At 45.0% G+C, this 18294-nt stretch overlaps 1 long non-coding RNA gene across 5 annotated transcripts in view; it reads right to left on the reverse strand.

Annotated features, from left to right (window-relative positions):
- The window catches only part of LOC138755142 (uncharacterized), a 467989-nt gene that overhangs the window by 435941 nt on the left and 13754 nt on the right, over positions 1-18294 (reverse strand). For 4 of the 5 annotated variants that reach the window (XR_011352046.1, XR_011352047.1, XR_011352048.1 and 1 more), the window contains exon 2: positions 720-784. This is a non-coding gene — a long non-coding RNA (uncharacterized lncRNA). Of the gene's footprint in view, positions 1-719; positions 785-4803; positions 4857-18294 lie in introns of all 5 variants that reach the window. The other variant, XR_011352049.1, reaches the window with a different exon arrangement.

The following is an 18294-nucleotide window of genomic DNA, read 5'->3' on the forward strand; positions in this document are numbered from 1 at the left end:
GATATTTGGATCACTGTATATGTGTGAAAAGAAATAGTGTATATCATGGCTAATGTGATTTATGGTGTGAAAAATAAAAAAATTAAAAAAAAAAAAAAAAATATTTGGACAGGTAAATGGATAGGAAAGGTTTAGTGGAATGTGGGTCAAATGCAGGTAAATGGGATTAGCTCAGAGCAGCAACTTGGTCGACATAGATGAGTTGAGCCCAAGGACCTATTTCCAATCTTTAGAGCGGCTTTTTGGGAGAGAGTGGGCAACTAGCAGCCAGAAGTTCTTTACATTGGAGCTATAGCTTGCTTTCACTTCATAAGATGATATCTGCTTTGTCACTCTCTGAAAGTGACCAATTCATACATTTAAATGGCCTCCTCCTGTATGCAAACAACAATATCTACTTTATCCAGACAGCCAACAAGTCCTTCATCTCATTGGCCCAGTTTTATCATTCTGATGCAGCAGAACCAATTAGTTTTAGAAAGTCTCGAGCCAAGAACATTGGAATGTATTGAACACTTCTTTCAACTTTAAACTGCTTCTTTAGACTTTATTGAGTGCAATAAAAAAAATATTTTTCAGGTCCTGCTAAAAGTGATGCAAAAGATTGGCTTCACCCTCTTAACATTTTCCTGAAGATTATTTTACAGTTGTAACTTTAAAAATAATGTGCCTCCACATAATTTCCAAAACCCAATAAAGACAGAAAGAGTAGAGCATACCTGGGAATGATTGCATGACTATAATCTAATCAGCAAGTCGAGATGTTCTCAGTTTTCCCAATTGCCTGAAATGAGAGAACAGATTGTGGCACAGTGTTCTTTCCAAAGTATCTATTACATTCTATCATATGGTCCAAATTTTATGACTCATTCATTGATGGTTAGTTGATCTAATTTGCTGTCAACAACAAATGGTGAAAGCAGAGAACAAATGCATGATTCAGTCTTTTTTTTTGAGGTGTGTAAAAGTAATTTAAATGACTTCCCATTTGATTTCCACACATGCAAACTCTTAGTACGTTGGTGAAGACAGGTTGGAAAGATGCTGGAGTCAAATGCCAAGGATAAGGTTTATGTACTGGGAGATACCTGACAGGATAGGCCAATGACAGGACAGGCCAAAGCCAGCATAGTTTCCTTCACTAAAAATCTTATCTGACAAACCTATTGAAATTCTTTGAGGAGGTGACAAGCAGGCTGGATAAGAAAGGTGCAGTGGATGTTGTGTATTTGAATTTTAAGAAGGCATTTGACAAGTTGCTGCACATGAGACTAATTATAAAGATGAGAGCCTATGGTAGAACAGCATGGATACTATTGTGGTCAGAAAATTGGCTGATTGGTGGGAAGCAGAGAATTGGAATACAAGAATCATATTCTGATTAGCTGCCGGTTGATAGTGGTGTTCCACAGGGGTTGACAGTAATTGGGGCTGGTTTTTTTTTAATGTTGTATATTTATGATTTGCATTATGGAATGAATGGCATCGTGGCCTAGTTTTCAGGTGATACGAAGGTAGATGGAGGAGCAGGTAGCGTAAAGGAAACACAAGGGCCACAGAATGACTTTGACAGATTGGGAGAATTGGCAAAGTAACCAATGAAATATATTGGTGGAAACTGTATAGACATGCACTTTGGTAGAGAAAGAAGAGCGTGTACATTATTTTTTTTAAATGGGGAGAAATTTGAAAATACCCTTTGGAAAGGGATCTGGGAGTCTTTATGCAGAATAACCTGAGGGTAACCTTATGGAAAGAGATGGTGGTGAAAGTGGCAAATGCAATGCTGGCATTCATTTCAAGAGGAATAGAATATGAGCAGGGATGACATATTGTGGCTTGAAAGGCACTAGTGAGACCTCACTGAGTACTGGGCATAGCTTTGGGCTCCTCATTTAAGGAAGGATGCACTGACATTGGAGAGGGTTCAAAGGAGGCTCCAGGAACGAAAGAGTCATCGTACAAGGAGCGTTGGACAGCACTGACCTGTATTCATTGGAATTTAAGAGAATGAAGGAAGAATTCTCTTTGAAAGATTTTGAATGTTGAAAGGCAAGAACAGAGTAAATCTTGAAAGATTGTTTTCCCTGGTGGGAGAGTATCAGACAGGAGAGCACAACTTCAGGATTAAAGGGTTTCCACTTAAAACAGAGATGTGTAGGAATTAATTCACCCAGAGGGTGGTAAATCTTTGGAATTTGTTGCCACAGGTGGTTATGGAGACCAGATTGCAGGGTGAATTTAAGGCAGAGATTGAAAGGTTCTTGTTTAACCAAGGCATCAAAGGTTATGGTGGGGGATGGTTGCTGAGTGGGAAAATGGATCAGCTCATGATTGAATAGCCTATTTCTGCTCCTATGCCTTATGGTCAATTGATCAAAGGTTCCTTGCATTTATTTTATATTCCTCATGTGACCAAGAGTCATAAATGTTTATTGTGTAAAAATGATCTTCAGAACTCCTTTAATTCATAATTGGAGCCTTCACTTTTTTGCCAATTATTTGAAACTTGTTATTTTAGTCATTGGACCTGAAAATATTTTTCAAAAATTATCAAGTGGTAATAAATCCAACAAAGGTACTTTTCTGATCACCCACTAAAGCAAAATTCACTTTTATTAGAGAATAGGACAACATCAGAAGTACTAAAAATTATTAGATTTGTTTTAACAGGGTTCAGTTTGCTTTTAGTAATGATTGGGGGCTGGGGAAGGGGAATGTTTTGGCAATTAAGTCAAAATTAGATGAAATGCCATGTTTTGTTTTTAGTCAATGAAATGACAATACTTAGTGTGAATGAAAGCACATGGTCTATCCAAAGTTGCTATATTACAACATGTTCACAACTCATGAAGTTAGAAAGCCCGAGTCAAAGATGGATAAAATAAGACTGAGTGTGGATATGGGTCCCAAAATTAAAAACAGCTAAGTTAGGACCATGTTTGAAGAGAGAATAATTGATTGGAAACTAATGTAACATCAGTTAAAAAAAACATCCAAGTTTCAGGGTGGGTGGTTTCTGCCCTTAATCCTGCCTGAATTGACAAGGATAAAGGTATCCACTCATGTCATTCTCTCCTTCCCCACCATCAAACCTAGCCATCTCTTTTTGTATGCAATCAGAAAGATGTCCCCATATAATCATTCCACCCTCCCTCTTGGCCTCCAACAATCCAACTTCCCCCATTCATCAATAGTCACCCATCATGCTATCTTTGTAACCCACCTCCCTCTTCAGACTTGAAAGAAGAGTGTTGTAGGGAAAAAACTAATTAGTTATAACGTTCCTACTCACTGCTGCATGTCTTGTGTGAAACTCCAGTCAATAGTACCATCTCTTTAGACTGCTGAGTTGAAGTTAATTAATACAATCCTGTGTCTCAAGTTCCCTGGATCACTTGATCTCTATTGCCTAATCAGCTTCCTGCTGATCTGAGCTTTTCAACTCCAATTTACTGAGTCACCTGACTTCAATTGCCAGGTGCAACCTTCAGATAAAATCCTTATTGAAGTCCTGCAGATTTTTTTCTTGAACTGAAAGATAAATAGCCACTTTGCATAAGCTTCAATTCCAATAACTGTTTAATAATACTATAAAAATGAGGCTTTGTTCTATTCAGTTTGTTTTTTCTACCAATTGTTTTATAAGTAGATTCCTCGATCATCTTGAATGGTTGACAATCTGTCAAATGCAAATACATGGAAAACAGAGTTTGGGGCTGTGAGGTCAGAATGGGTTAGACCAGTGGTTCTCATCCTTTTTCTTTCCACTCAAATATCACTTTAAGTATTCCCTATGCCATCAGTGCTCTGTGATTAGTAAGGGATTGCTTAAGGTGGGATGTGAGTGGAAAGAAAAACATTGAAAACCTCTGTTTTAATCATCCCTCATTGACTCGTGATGTGCACGGTTTCATCACTCCAAAAGAAATGGGCCAATGACCATTTTTCTCAAGTCAAATATTTCAGGAACAATTGGGTCTAGAGCAGTGATTCTCAACTTTCCCTTCCCACTCACATCCCACCTTAAGCCATCCCTTCCCAATCACGGAGCACCATTGGCAAAGCGATTACTTAAAGTAACGTGAGTGGAAAGAAGGTTGAGACCCACTGGGTTAGACTGACAGTTGAATAATTTTGGAGAGGTTGAGCTCCCCACCAGGAAGTGGAGAAGAACTTTTGTAGTCTGCAAGTATACTGTCAAACAAGAAATCCAAAAGGTGTGGCTCAAATTATTTGTCCCACAAAGTTGCTCTGAAAACCTATCCAAATGGACTCAGCATCGAAACACATGCAACAGACTGTAGTAACTTCCTTGATACTCACAGATTAATTTCACAGTTAATTAATGTTGGGAATCATATGAGCAAACGATTTTATACAATTTTGTCTCTTTTATCCCTTTCATTATTTCTACTTTTCATTCTTAATTTTTATTTATATTTTATTTTTGATTTTGATTTAGAATGGATTAAAATTAATTGTCTATAATTCCTGCTGAGTCTGTGTGATTTATTTTCTTTCCAATATATTTTTTATTGAGTTTAACATGATTAATATACATAATAAATGACAATTACATAATGCATTAATTGTATACAAGAAAATACATGACAAAGGGAGAGGATAAAAATGGGTAAGTAATAAAATGTGGATATCTACACGAATAGCTTCTTGTAACAACTCCATCTGGTAGTAAACATAATGAATGCAACCATGTCAGACCCATTATTGATCTGTTATATTAAATTACTAAGGATTAAGGAAGAAAGGTCTAAACTAAATAAATCAAATCAAGGTTACCTTTTTTTGAGAAGAAAAATAAATCAACAATGTCGTGGAATTATGAGTGACCCCTGGAGAACAGACAAAGAATTACCGGAATGTGTAATACTTATTGACTCTTCTAATTATAAAAAGAAATTAAGATTGCCAACCTCAAAAATGTTAGACTGATTATTGGGATTATTACTTCTGCCGCTATTCCCATCTTTTCTCCTTCTTCCATCCTTTTTCCTTCCTGCCTCTTCCCTTCCCTACTCTCCTTTCTCCATTCTTTATTCTCCTCTTTTATTCCTTCAGCACTCCTAACTCCCCTATCCTCACTCTCTCTCTTCCACCCGCATCACTTTCAGTTGGTCACGATCGCGTACTTACTGTCGTCAGGAGCAGTGCTGGCCACTGTTGATGACACAAGCAATGCGATGTTCAGGGGTAATAACGTGCATGCGCGAGTATGTTAAGCATCAGTATACGGATGATGATCTTAGATGCAAAAGGAGGAGAATGAAAGTGTCAAATTCAACCATGTGGCAATGAGCAAATGAGAAGGTCAGAGGAGTTTAGCTGGGTGGTGCTTCAGGAGTTGAAGAATGCAATGTGTCTAGTGAATAAAAAAAGAAAGTCAACCTCATGGTTTGCTGAAATAAACAAGTAAGAGTATTCTTTATTAGTTTTTGAGCTGTGGTAAATCAGTGCTTTTACAAGTGGTGAACCTATGTACCTTTGAATTTAAAATGGAGAGTCATGAGGATAAACCCCTTACAAGAGCAGTCTGGGAGGTCAAACTGGAGATTCCCCCTCCCCCCCTTTTTATTAATAATGCACCAGCCTGGTTCAAAGACCATTTCTCTGCTGTCAGAGTGATGAGGGAGAAGACAAAGTGGAGTGTCTTCCAGAGCAGACTGTCTGTGAAGTGGAGGATGTCTGAATGGATCCAGATGGTAATCTCCCATACAACATTCTTAAGGTGGCTATTCTGCGGCATGCTCAGCCATCTAGGGATCAGCCCAATTACTAGCTGATCACAACCTTGGCAATAGGCAACTGTCCCAGATGTTGAGGAGGTGGCACTGAACTGACTCTGTCAAAGGCGATTTTTGCAAACAGAGGTTCCTTTGATGTTTACCTCTTCACGTTCAAGACATTTAGTGAGTGCCTTTCGAATGTCCACCCTCAATCAGTTGGCAGATCATGCCAACCTCATAAGGCCCACAACCTCTGCATTGAAGATAGAAGAATTGGCTTCTTCCCCTAGTCAACAGGAGCAAATGGAACTGGAAAAACTGCTTCCTGTAACTTGTGAAGCACCTGCACCTTCTCATTCGAATATAAGTGAGTTGGAGCAGCAAATTGCAGCACTGACTACTCAGGTCCAGGGTTTGGGCATGCAACAGAATTCCTCCCCTTCGACCTGGTTGGAAACATGGTGGTCGAGGATGTGGTAGAGGTGACGGACGGCGTATTTATTGGAAGCATCGGAGATTTGGTGCTGCTGCCTGGTCCTGTCAGCCACCTTCTACAAATGGCAGCTGGGAAACAACCAGGCCCGCCAGTAGAGGCAACTGCTGCCCATCAAAACGTCGGCCACTGTCCTTTCCTCAAAGACTGTCTTGCAGGTGTTCAATTTCTTGTTGTTTCCAGTGCAGAGATTTCAGTCCCTCCAACCATGAAGGATGCAGTCACCCCAATATGTCATGTGTTCTTTCAGCCACAAATGATTCTCATATTCAAACATATGGCCAGAGGTCACTCACGTTGGATTTTGGTCTCGAGAAACCTGTTCGGTAGGTTTTCACGATTGCAAACATGGCAAATTCCATTCTGGGATCAATTTCTTGTCACATTTTTCTTTGTTAGTGGATTTGAAAAATCGCTGCGTCGTGGACCACAGCTCCTGTATGCAAGTGAGCTGCATTTGTCGTCCCTCCAATGTCACTAGCCACCTGACAAGCCTTCAACCTGGCTCCTGCTCTTTCCGAGCCTTGCTCAAGTGTTTCCCTCGTCTAGTGACCCCATCGTATCATCACACAGACGGTAAATGTACAGTAACCCACCATATAGAAACCTGGGGGCCTCCAGTGGTAATGCGGGCTTGCAGATCACGCCTGGATAGTCCTAAAAATTGCAAAATCCAAACTCAACCACATACAAGAGTTGGGAACAGTTCACAGATCTGACAGCTGCTGGGCTTCACCGTTGCATATGGTTTCAAAAAAATCTCCTGGTGATTGGCAGCCTTGTGGTGATTATCATGCCCTGAATAATTCTACCATGCCTGACCAATACAACATCCCCAATTTATAAGACTTTTCATCAAACCTCCATGGCCAACATGCATTTGCAAAATGTGCTTACTATCAGATTCCAGTTGAGCCTTCTGATGTTGAAGACGGCGGTAATTACCCCTTTCAGCATGTTTGAGTCTCTGTGAATGCAAATCGGTCTACGGAACGCAGCTCAGACATTCCAGCAGTTTATGGACCAAGTATACTCGATTTTCTGTTTGTTTACATCAACGATATTCTGGTCGCCAGTTTGGATGAAGTGGAGCGCAAGCACCACCTTATCTCATTGTTTCAGAGGCTTGATGAGTTTGGCACCGTGATCAATCCCAGTAAAAGCATTTTTGGTGCTGCTGGTCTTATATTTTGGGACATCGAGTTACGCAGCATGGTATTTTGTCTGATGAATTGAAAGTGCGCGAGATTTGACAATTTCCTATGCCCGTTAGGTTTGGTCAGATGTAACAGTTTTTAAACATGATGAATTTTTAATCACTGATTCCTGCCAAATGCTGCAGCATCTCTTGAACTCCTTACTGAACTACTAAAAGGATTCAATGTCTGGTGTCCAAACGACCATTAACATTCGGAGATGATGCTGTGCGTGCTTTCAGTAATGCGAAAACTGCATTTGCCAATGCCACAATGCTTGTACGTCAAAAGCACAGCGCCTTGATCTCCCTTTGCAGTGAAAGCTAAGTCCGTGGGCAATTGGAACCTCTGCCGTTTATTTCAGCCAAGCTGTCACCAGCTCAGACGAAGTATAATACATTTGGTTGAGGACGCATGGTCATCTATCTCACAGTGAATCATTTCTGCATTTTATTGGAAGGTCGTCCTTTCAGCATTGAGACAGACACCAGCCTTTTACGCATAATACAAGTACAAATCTCTGCTTGCCCAGGCAGATTCGACACTTGGACTTCATCCTATAATTTTCATCGGACAAACGGCACATCAAAAGAAATGACATTGACGCCTTACATATAAACTACTGCCATCGATTTCACCACCATGGCTCGTCCACAGCTCACGGATCCCGATCTCATTCAGAATCACTGGATCTACTTTGGTCTCCATCTTCAAGATGTGACCCTGGATGAATCAGGTGAAAAGTTAGTCTGTGATTTTTCCACAGGAAAGTCTGGACTTTTGTGCCTGCAGCTATGAGGGGATAGATTTTTGAGCCAGGTGGTAGGAGGCCATTCTTATCACTGACATCTCTGCAGAGATGGTCTCTAGAGCTTTCGTGGATCATCGGATTCCAACTTCCAATATTCCAGTCACTATTACAATAGATTGAGGGTCTCAGTTTGAGTCGGTATTGTTCCTAATTCTCATTGATTTTATGGACATGTCTCATCTTTGGACCATCCACAGACTTTGTTGAGTGTTCCCATTGACAACTGAAGGCAGCATTAACAGCAGGTGGTGATGCATCTATGTGGAGAAAACATTTGCCCATGGTTCTCCTAGGAGCGCATACTGCTGTTAAGGTAGATCTTGGATGTTCAGCAGCAGAGCTAGTATTATGGCTCTACATTATCCTTTCCAGGCATGTTTGTGAATCTGAGTCCAAGCAGATCGCTCTATGACCCGGCTAGTTATGTTGATCATCTTCGGAAAAACATGAGATTACTCCAACCTACTCCTACGTGGCAGGCATCACCCGTAGTGCATTTGCTGAATGATTTACGACACTGTACTCGTGTTCTTCCAGCACGCTGCTGTTTGCAAACCACTTCAGCCCATTTATGATGGTCCTTTTCAGGTCTTACAATGCCACTTGAAGACTGATGTGATCAATGGGAATGGAAAAGCTGACACCGTTTCCATCAACGGGTTGAAGGGGGCATATATCGACAGTCCATGTTCTGCGTTGGAGCCAAAGTTAGAGTACCAGTCGCACCCTTGCCAGTCGGACTATGCATTGCCTGTCTTACACGATCGTATAAGGTCGCCTCTTTGAATGGCTCGGAGGCTGAGTGGGGGGGGGGGGGGCAGGGGGGGGAGGAGTCCAGGGTTTGGGAGGCTGTCATGGTCACATAGTTACCTTCATTGGGAGAGGTGCCGGCTGCCGCAGATGACATAAGAAACATGACACGTAAGGGTAATAGTGCACATGTGTGGGTGTGTTAAGTGTCAGTATACGGATGATGGATCTCAGATGCAGGAGGAGAAGAGTGAGAGTGTTGGGATCACCCATGTGGCAGTGAACCAATGAGAAGGTTAGAGGGGTTTGGCTGGGTGGTGATTGGGGAGTAGTGTCTTGTGAACAATAAAAGAAAGTTGACTTTGTGGCATGCTGAAAGAAACAAGTGAGTGTATTCTTTGTTTGTAAGATGGGAACATTAGTGCCATTACACAGTATTATAAAACTTTGACCATTTAAAAGACCATTTAAAAAGACTTCCCAGAGTTTTACCAGAAGATTTTTCCCAATGGTTCCTGGTTCCTGCCATTCTATCGTTTTCTGTGACAGTTCTCCATTGATCTCAATTTGCTGATCTTTCAAATAAAAACCTACCTCTCTTTAAGTATTATGCTCCTGCTATCCTCAATATACCTCCAAGTTTCATGGAGAGTACACATCAGAGGACTTATTCTGCAGTGAGCACATCAAGGGAACTGTGAAGCAAGCACACCAATGGCTTTATTTTTCAAGAGGTTCGAGGAGATTTGGCATGTTCTTGAATATGCCATTGGGCATGAAGTGTCTGCCTTCAATCTATATTTGAAAATCGACCATATCATGTTTACAACTCTCTGGAAGATACTTACAAGAGCATCTTAAAATTGTCTGTCCCTGATAGATTCTGTAAAGTCTTTCCCTAAGAAACAATCCTGACGTTAATGGCCCAATTTACATACAAATTAAAATCACCCATGATAATTGCAGGTCCCTACCTACTTGTAATTCATATTTTTGTATTTCTAATTTGTTATGGAATGAGACAGCACTCTGGGGATCTATAGTCTATTCCTTCAGTGTCTTATTTTTCCTGCTTTGTAATTTTTTTTCCCCACCCAAACCAATTTCTCTGCACCCAGATCACTACTCACAACTACATTGATATGTTCCCAACTATTAATGCTGGCCCACCTCTGTTCAGTTGTGGCTAATTCTTTTGGAACATAAAATACATTGAAGTAAAATTCTTCCAAGCATAAAAAAATTTGACAGTGGTGCCACTAGTGTAGACCCATGGAGAGTGGGGAGCAAAGTCTCAGCATTCCCGGAGTGGGGTGGGGGGGCAACCACCCAGTCTGACTGCCGTCGGCTCTGTAGAGACTTTAAATGGCCCCTTACTTATTCCAAAATCCCATGACCATGGGGGTCTGGGCCCAAGATGGCAGCACCTATGATCAGCAGCGGTCACGAGGGGTTACAGACTCCAGGGAGCGGAAGACTGGTGCAGGGTACCAGAAAAATGAGGAGACCACCTGCCGTTTGAGACGGAGGAGCAGAGGAGATGACTCACAGGACAGCAGCAGACCAGTGAAGGACTCTGAGACTAAAGAAGCTCTTGATGACTCAAGGCGAGGTATGCATGTAGGATTGAGAGTTGCTGGCCACTGTGGTCAAAGGACTCACACCGAGATATGGACTGCTGGAGACTGGCTTGAAGCTGGCTGAAGGGGTAGCAGGTATCAGAACTGGGATGCGAGAGGGCACTGGAGGTTTCCCGATCGTGCCAGAGGTGTGCATCTGGAGCTCAGTATGCTGATGGTTTGGAGTGAAGGCTGCGTAGCTGTGGAGAGTGCTGGACATCGAGTGACCTTGGAGGTGAGATTTTTTTTTGCTTCTCTTTCTCTGGGTGTAATGGGCGCTGGGCAATTTCTGCTGATAGTGAACCCTTGTCTGCCTGATGGTAAATGAAAGAAGATTTTGTGCAATATCACATTTTCTGTTTTATTACATAATCCTGAATCCTGATTGAATTCCTAATTCTCATCACCTTTTCACTATCCCTATGTGATACTTGTTAGATCACATTTATTTCCTTCAATTTGTGTCATTAGGTCATCCATCTTTTTTTTTACTATGCTGAGTGCATTCAAATAAAAAGCCTGAAGTGGTGAGTGACTCACCACTATTTTTATTGCCTTCAGACTCAATCACTGCTGTGTTCTCTCTTATATTTTCTGCCCCTTCAGATCACACTTTGATTTTCATTTACCCCTTTACCATCCTCCACCACTGGTCTCTCATTTCCTTTTTATTTATTACATTTCCCTTCACTTGAGTTGTTCCCTCTTCTAATTAGTTTAAAGCGTGCTCAATAACCCCTATTGCTGATTCCCCAGGACACCAATATCCCTAACTGTTAATCTTCAAACTATTTTGCAGGATTTTAAAATCCTACTTGAAGCATTTGGACTTGTTAAGAAATATGGTAATCTCTCATGTATGGTTTGATGTGAAACGGATTGAAAATAGTTTGGAGTATCGATCAATAACAGTTTTATTGGCCGGCTGATTTCAGTGGTTAACTTTGGCAGGACGGTTGGTGATCGGAACGCATTTTCAAAACCCACACTGTCTGTAAGGAGTTTGTACATTGTCCCCGCATATGCGTGGTATTTCCCTGGGGGCTCCGGTTCCCTCCCACTGTTCGAAACGTACTGGGGGCTGTAGGTTAATTGGGCGTACATTGGCTGGAACAGACCCGGGCTGAAATGGCCGGAAACTCTACATTTAAATGGATCTGAAGAGCTAATTCATGTGCTTGCAAACAGAAGCAGGAGTTGAAATTACTTGATACATTGTTATAAGATACATGCTGACTAAGGTTAGAAAAAAAAAATCAAGCATTCTATAATGGTCCTTCAGAGGCTGAAAGAAATGCTGACGCTTATTTGAAGCACATGGGCTTATTATAATAAACAATCAGCCCTTTACTTGAATCTTCAAATGTATTTGCTTTTGTGATGTTGTCAGCTTGAGCATGCCACTAACTAAATCAAAGTCCAATTTCATCTCAATTTCATCTCCATCAAATGTTCACCTACCATCCACAATGAATAACAATATCTGATTTGTAAACCGGGGAATGTGCTGTTAAGGACACTCCTTGTGTTATTATGGGAACTTATATCACAACTCTGCGGTGCGCTGTTAGACAGAACCAGACACACACAAGGTAAAGACTGTACAACAGGCTTTAATCCACAAAGACTTCCACAGAGCCAGGCTGGCTGCGGCTGCAGCAACTCAGTGTGAGGCCTCGGGAGGCCGGCGCAAGCTTATATCCCGGAGGGTGATTGACACCCGACCGGGTGGGTCTTGATCCATTCAGGCCGACTGATTGGCAGCCGGCCAGGTGTTGTCCTGTCCCCCTACACTCCTGCAGGTACAGAGGTTTCCCCCTGCAGTAGGCCAGTGGTGTACCACCACATTCACCCCCTTCTTTAAAATGGTCCTGGGGGCGGGGTGGGGGGGAGTAACAAGGAATCGCACCCACTATGTACATACAATATTTACAGGTTGAGATGATTCAGCGGCCGCCAGGGTCTCTGTGACCGTCATAGGACTAGCTCCTGGTCACTGGTCAGAGGGGAAATGGGGCAGCTGGCGGCAGGGGTGTGTGTGGCTGGTGTGGTGCCATGTGGATGGGTAGCCAGGGTCGACGTATGCAGGTCATATTGGATGGGTGGGGGGGGGGTGGGTTTGTCTCCTAAGGCTGAAGCAGGCCCTGGTGGTCATGGAGGCCCTGCATGCCCCATAGCTGCATGGGGATGGGGATGTATGCCCAGTCAGTGTCGTCCTGGGTTGGATGCTAGTGTGGTGTGGTGGGTACTCCTGCTGGTGCCAGGTCCCTGGTTGAGACGGTGTCCTCCCTGCCACTGCCGAACCTAACATAAGCGTAGCTATGGTTTGCATGAAGGAGGAAAACCTGCTCTACCAGGGCTTCAGCCTTGTGTGTCCTTACATGTTTATGCAGAAGCACTGGTCCTAGGGACGGGGACATGAGCCATGCTGGGAGTGACATTCTAGTCGCCGACCTCCTGGGGAATGAGAACAGACATTCGCGAGGAGTCTCATTGGTAGCTGTGCACAGCAGTGACCGAATAGCATGGAGAGCCTCGAGAAGTGCGTCCCGCCATAACTCTTTTGACCTGAGAGCCAGGAGGACTGCCTTTTGACCTGAGAGCCAGGAGGACTGCCTTCCAGACCACCCCATTCTCATGTTCCACTTGCCCGTTGCCTCTTGGGTTATAGGTTGTCATGCGACTAGTCGCGATACCCCTTGCCGTCAGATACTGGCGCAGCTCTTCGCTCATGAAACTAGATCCCCGTTCCCTGTGGACTCCCCCTTTCACACATGGTGAAAATATGCCCCAAGGCCGTGATGACAATGGCCATGAAGGTGTCCGGACAAGGGATGGTGAAAGGGAAGCGTGAGTACTCGTCCACTACCGTGAGGAATTAGATGTTTCGGTTAGTGGAAGGCAGGGGCCCTTTGAAGTCCACGCAGAGATGCTCAAAAGGTCGAGTAGCATTTACAACTTTGGTCTGGGGGGTCGGAAGAAGCAGGGTTTACACTCCACACAGACCCAACAGGCCTCGGTCATGTCCCTGACGTCGGGACTTAACCAAATGATACAACCAGGTGACGCCCGGATGGCAGAGGGACTCATGCAATGCCTGCAACCTGTCATCATGCATAGACGCGCATGTGTGAGAAAGGGCATCAGAGGAGTTGTTGAACTTCCTGGGGCGGTAATGGATGTTGTAGTTGTAGGTCAACTCTCCAACTCAGGATCTTGTCATTCTTTATCTTGCTCTTGTGCGTAGTGTTAAACATGAATGCCATGGCCCGCTGGTCCGTGAGGAGTGTGAATCTCCTGCCGGCCAGGTAGTGGCACCAGTGGCAGACCGCTTCCACAATCGCCTGGGCCTCCTTTTCAATGGCGGAGTGCCCTAGCTCAGAACCATGGAGGGCCCTGGAGAAGAAGGTGATGGGGCACCCCCCCCTCCCCCCACCTTGCTTGAGGGTAGCAACGAGGGCCACCTCGGAGGCAATGCTCTTCACCTGGAAGGGGGAGTCCTCATCCACAGCCTGCATCATGGCTTCCGCGATGTCTTGCCTGACGCAGGTGAAGGTTGCCAGCGCCTCAGTTGGGAGGAGAAAAGTTGTGGCTTGGGCAAGTGGGCAGATCTTGTCCGAGAAGTGAGGGACCCATTGCAATAATAAGAGAACAGGCCCAGGCACCTGCGGAGGGCCTTTAGTGTTGGGGGGAGGGGTAACTCCATTAATGGGCGCATCCTTTCCTGATCTGGGCCGATGACTCCATGGACCACGATGTACCCCAGGATGGCGAGGCAGGTGGTGCTCTAAACACACACTTCTCCTTGTTGTAAGTGAGGTTCAGCTCCGCGGCCACCTGGAGGAACTTTTCCAGGTTAGCATCGTGGTCCTGCTGGTCATGGCCACAGATAGTGACGTTATCCAGATATGGGAATGGCGCCTCCAGCTTGTGCCGGTCTACCATGTGATCCATCTCCCACTGGTAGATGGAGACCCTGTTCGTGTCCCCAAAAAGAACCCAGAGGAACTGGTACCGGCACCCGTCCGCCTCAAAGGCGGTGTAGAGCTTGTCTTTCAGGTGGATAGGGATTTGGTGATAAGCTGACTTCAGGTCAATCATGGAGAAAACCCAGTAGCGGGCAATCTCATTGACCATGTCGGCGATCCTCGGCAGGGGTAGGCATCCAGCTGGGTGTAATGATTAATGGTCTGGCTGAAATCCACGACCATCCTCGGCTTACTTCCCCCTTTGACCACCAGGACTTGGGCTCTCCAAGGACTGTTACTGGGCTCTATAATGCCTTCCGCCAGGAGTCACCGCACGTCCGCCTTGATGAAGTCCCTGTCTGCAGCGCAATAGTGCCTACTTCTGGCAGCAATCGGCTTGCAGCCTAGCGCAAGATGTGGAAAGAGTGCCGGTGGGGTGATGCGCAGTGTGGAGAGGCCGCAGGTTGGCCGGGGCTGGTAGGTTGGCGTGCTGTCCAATGTGAGTGGAGGTTGGGGGCCCCCGAAGGCAAGGGTGGCACTCTGCAGGTGGCACTGGAAATCCAGGCCCAGGAGGAGAGGTGCGCAGAGTTTGGGGATGACCAGGAGTCTCCCCTCACACGGTTATATTGACCGAGCAGCGCCCAAGGGTACCAACAGTCTTATCCTTGTTGGCGAGGGCGATCGAGCAGGTGGTGCGGTGGACCTTTATCCTTAGGCAGTGGGCCACGATCGGGTGAATGAACCTCTTGGTGCTGCCACTGTCCAACAGGCACTTTGTTACCTGCCCGTTGACTCGCACATCGAGATCATGGGGACTGTCCCTGGTCAGCGTGGTAGCGGCCAGGACCATCTTGAAGTCAGAGTTGTCGCTATCTGGAGGGATGGGGAGCGTTGACAGGGGGGCCTGGTCATCGCCTGTGTTGACAATGTTGCCGTCGGCCGCTGGGTGAGGCGTGTGGCAGCTGATGGCACCCGGAGGCATGGGGAGCATCGGTAGGGCAGCCTGGTCATCGCCCATGTTGACCACGTCGTTCTCAACGTTGTCGGGGGCCCTCCGTGTTGGGCACTGCCTGGCCCAAGATGGCGGCTGCACGTGGGGAGCTGCTGCATAGCTGACCTCTTTCCCCAGCCATGTCCGCTGTGCCGGGGAAGCATATGCACATGGGGAGGTCTGTGGGGGAAGTTGGGAGGTCATAGAGGGCCACTGCACTGCCAGCAGGTTTAGAGAGGCACACTTTTGCAGTGGCCTTTATTGCCGCTTCGGGAACAATACTGGTTCCTAGCTGGGCAGTTTTGGCGCGATCGTCAATCTGACCCACACCAGGACCCACAGTACTTACAGGGGCGCCGGGCGCCTGCCGCAGCAACCTCCTCCCCAGCTCGGCCTGGGGCTGCAGCTGCAGTGTAAGAGGGCCATGAGAAAGCCTGGGGGAACCTGGAATTGAAGGCTTCGATGTGCAGGGCTGCTGCTTCTCAGGTTTGGACCACTTCCACAGTCCTGGTTAGGGCATAGATGTTGTCTTCCAGCAGCTTCTGCCGGATGGCCCTTGAGTGTAGCCCTTGGATGAAGGCGTCCCGGATCAGCCTCTCGACTTCCTTTACACCTACCCTGGGTTCAGCCAGACACGGTCGGGCCAACTCTCGCAAGTGTCCCAGATAAGGCTCAGCCATCTCCCCGGGTTGCTGGGTTCAGGTGTTGAGGAGGTACCTTACACAGACCACATTCATGGGGGCTTGTACAAGTTCTTGAGAGTGTCCATTGTGCTCTTGTATGTGGAGCAGCCTTTGGTTACCTGGAAGGCGCTGAGACCCTGCTTTGACCGGAGTACGACCAACCGCTTCCAATCGGAGTCCAGGATGTCGCCCTCGTGTGCCTCGATGATTGCTTTGACCACGTGCTGCCAGATCTCGAATTGTGTTTGGGCTTCTTTGTAGTGTGGGTCGACCTCGATGCTCCCTGCACTCAGGAGTTTTTCCATGGCAGCCATGGGAAAACTTTGTGGATTAAATTGTGATGCGCTGTTAGACAGAATCAGACACACACAAGGTAAAGACTGTACAACAGGCTTTAATCCACAAAGACTTCCACAGAGCCAGGCTGCCTGTGGCTGCAGCAACTCAGTGTGAGGCCTCGGGAGGCCGGCGCAAGCTTATATCCTGGAGGGTGATTGACACCCGACTGGGTGGAGCTTGATCCATTCACGCCAACTGATTGCCAGCCGGCCAGGTGTTGTCCTGTCCCCTTACACTCCTGCAGGTTCAGAGGTTTCCCCCTGCAGTAGGCCGGTGGTGTTCCACCACAATGACACTCCTCGTGTTATTATGGGAACTGATGCAAATATCGCAACTCCAAAGGAACTCTCAATATCCTCACATCGAGTGGATTACATGGCAGGGAAAATAATGCTTGTATGGTCAAGGTCAAACATCCCATCGACTCAAGGTGAGGAAATATAACTGGAGTCTGCACTTGCTGGAATGTGAAGTGAAGCTAAATGCAATTTGCTGGAGGAATCAGTGGATCCAGCTTCAAAATGCAGTCCATTTTTTTTTCTCCCTGTGATGCTGTTTGACCGATTGAATTCCTCCAGCTGGAGGTATTCAGCTGAGGAAATGGAACAGGCTGAAAAATTGAAGGCAATTCAATGCCATGAAGAACAATGGATTTAATCTTTAAATCAGAAGATAACAACAGGAAGAACTATTATCAGCACAGGGAGGTGAACAGCTTAGTTTTAGAATGGCTAGAAATTGTTGCAGGTCTGATGAAAGTAGGAAAATGTAGCAGACAATGCTAGATTTTCTTTCCGCACAAGAACCATTAACAGTGAACATCAAATGATTATATATGTAAAACATTGAATAGTGTCTTTTTTTTTAAGAACTCTGTATTTGCAAGTGGGAGTAAATATAGTAATTTCCACCATTAATTACAATTGGGCAGTATTTTAAACTTTAAATTTAGACATACAGCACGTTAATAGACCAGTTGTCGTCCAATTTACACCCAATTAGCCTACACTCCACCACTGTGTCCTCCCCCCACCCCCGGTACATTTCAAACTGTGGGAGGAACCCAGAGCCCCTGGGTAAAACCCACGCAGACACAGGGAGAACATACAAACTCCTTACAGACGGTGCGGCATTCAAACCCTGGTCCCAATCGCTAGCGCTGTACCACCTGTGGCACTCTGTTCATCACATTCACAATAATAAGCATTTCAAGAACATCTGAGCAAGATAATATCAAAAATCTCTGCAAAGGAGCAATAATAAATAAAGAAAATTGACATCATACATTAGTAGAAAGAATAAAAAATATTCAAAGAGATACATTTTAAAGACTATATTAAAGGGTGAAAGAGAAACTTAGCGAGGGACGGTCATGTGGGAATAATTAATTAAAATGGAAGGCACCTTGTGAAGGATTCCTCCCAAACTTTAGGCCCCTTGGATGTTCAAATCACACTCAATGAATGCAAGCACAAAAGCTTCTAAGATCATGTTAAATACAAATTCATGGCGTTGATTGGTGCTGAGCTTACATTTTAGAATCAGTAAATTGTTAAAATTTTAGAATAATATGATTTTAGTTGTACTTGGTTTATTGTATGTATTTATGCAATGTATGTTCCTCTATTTTATATTCAGGTCAATGCTGATTATGATTCATTGGCTGGTATTACAGCAATAATAACACTAAAGTGTAT

This window comes from Narcine bancroftii, chromosome 2 (genome assembly GCF_036971445.1).
Source record: "Narcine bancroftii isolate sNarBan1 chromosome 2, sNarBan1.hap1, whole genome shotgun sequence".
NCBI lineage: Eukaryota > Metazoa > Chordata > Chondrichthyes > Torpediniformes > Narcinidae > Narcine > Narcine bancroftii.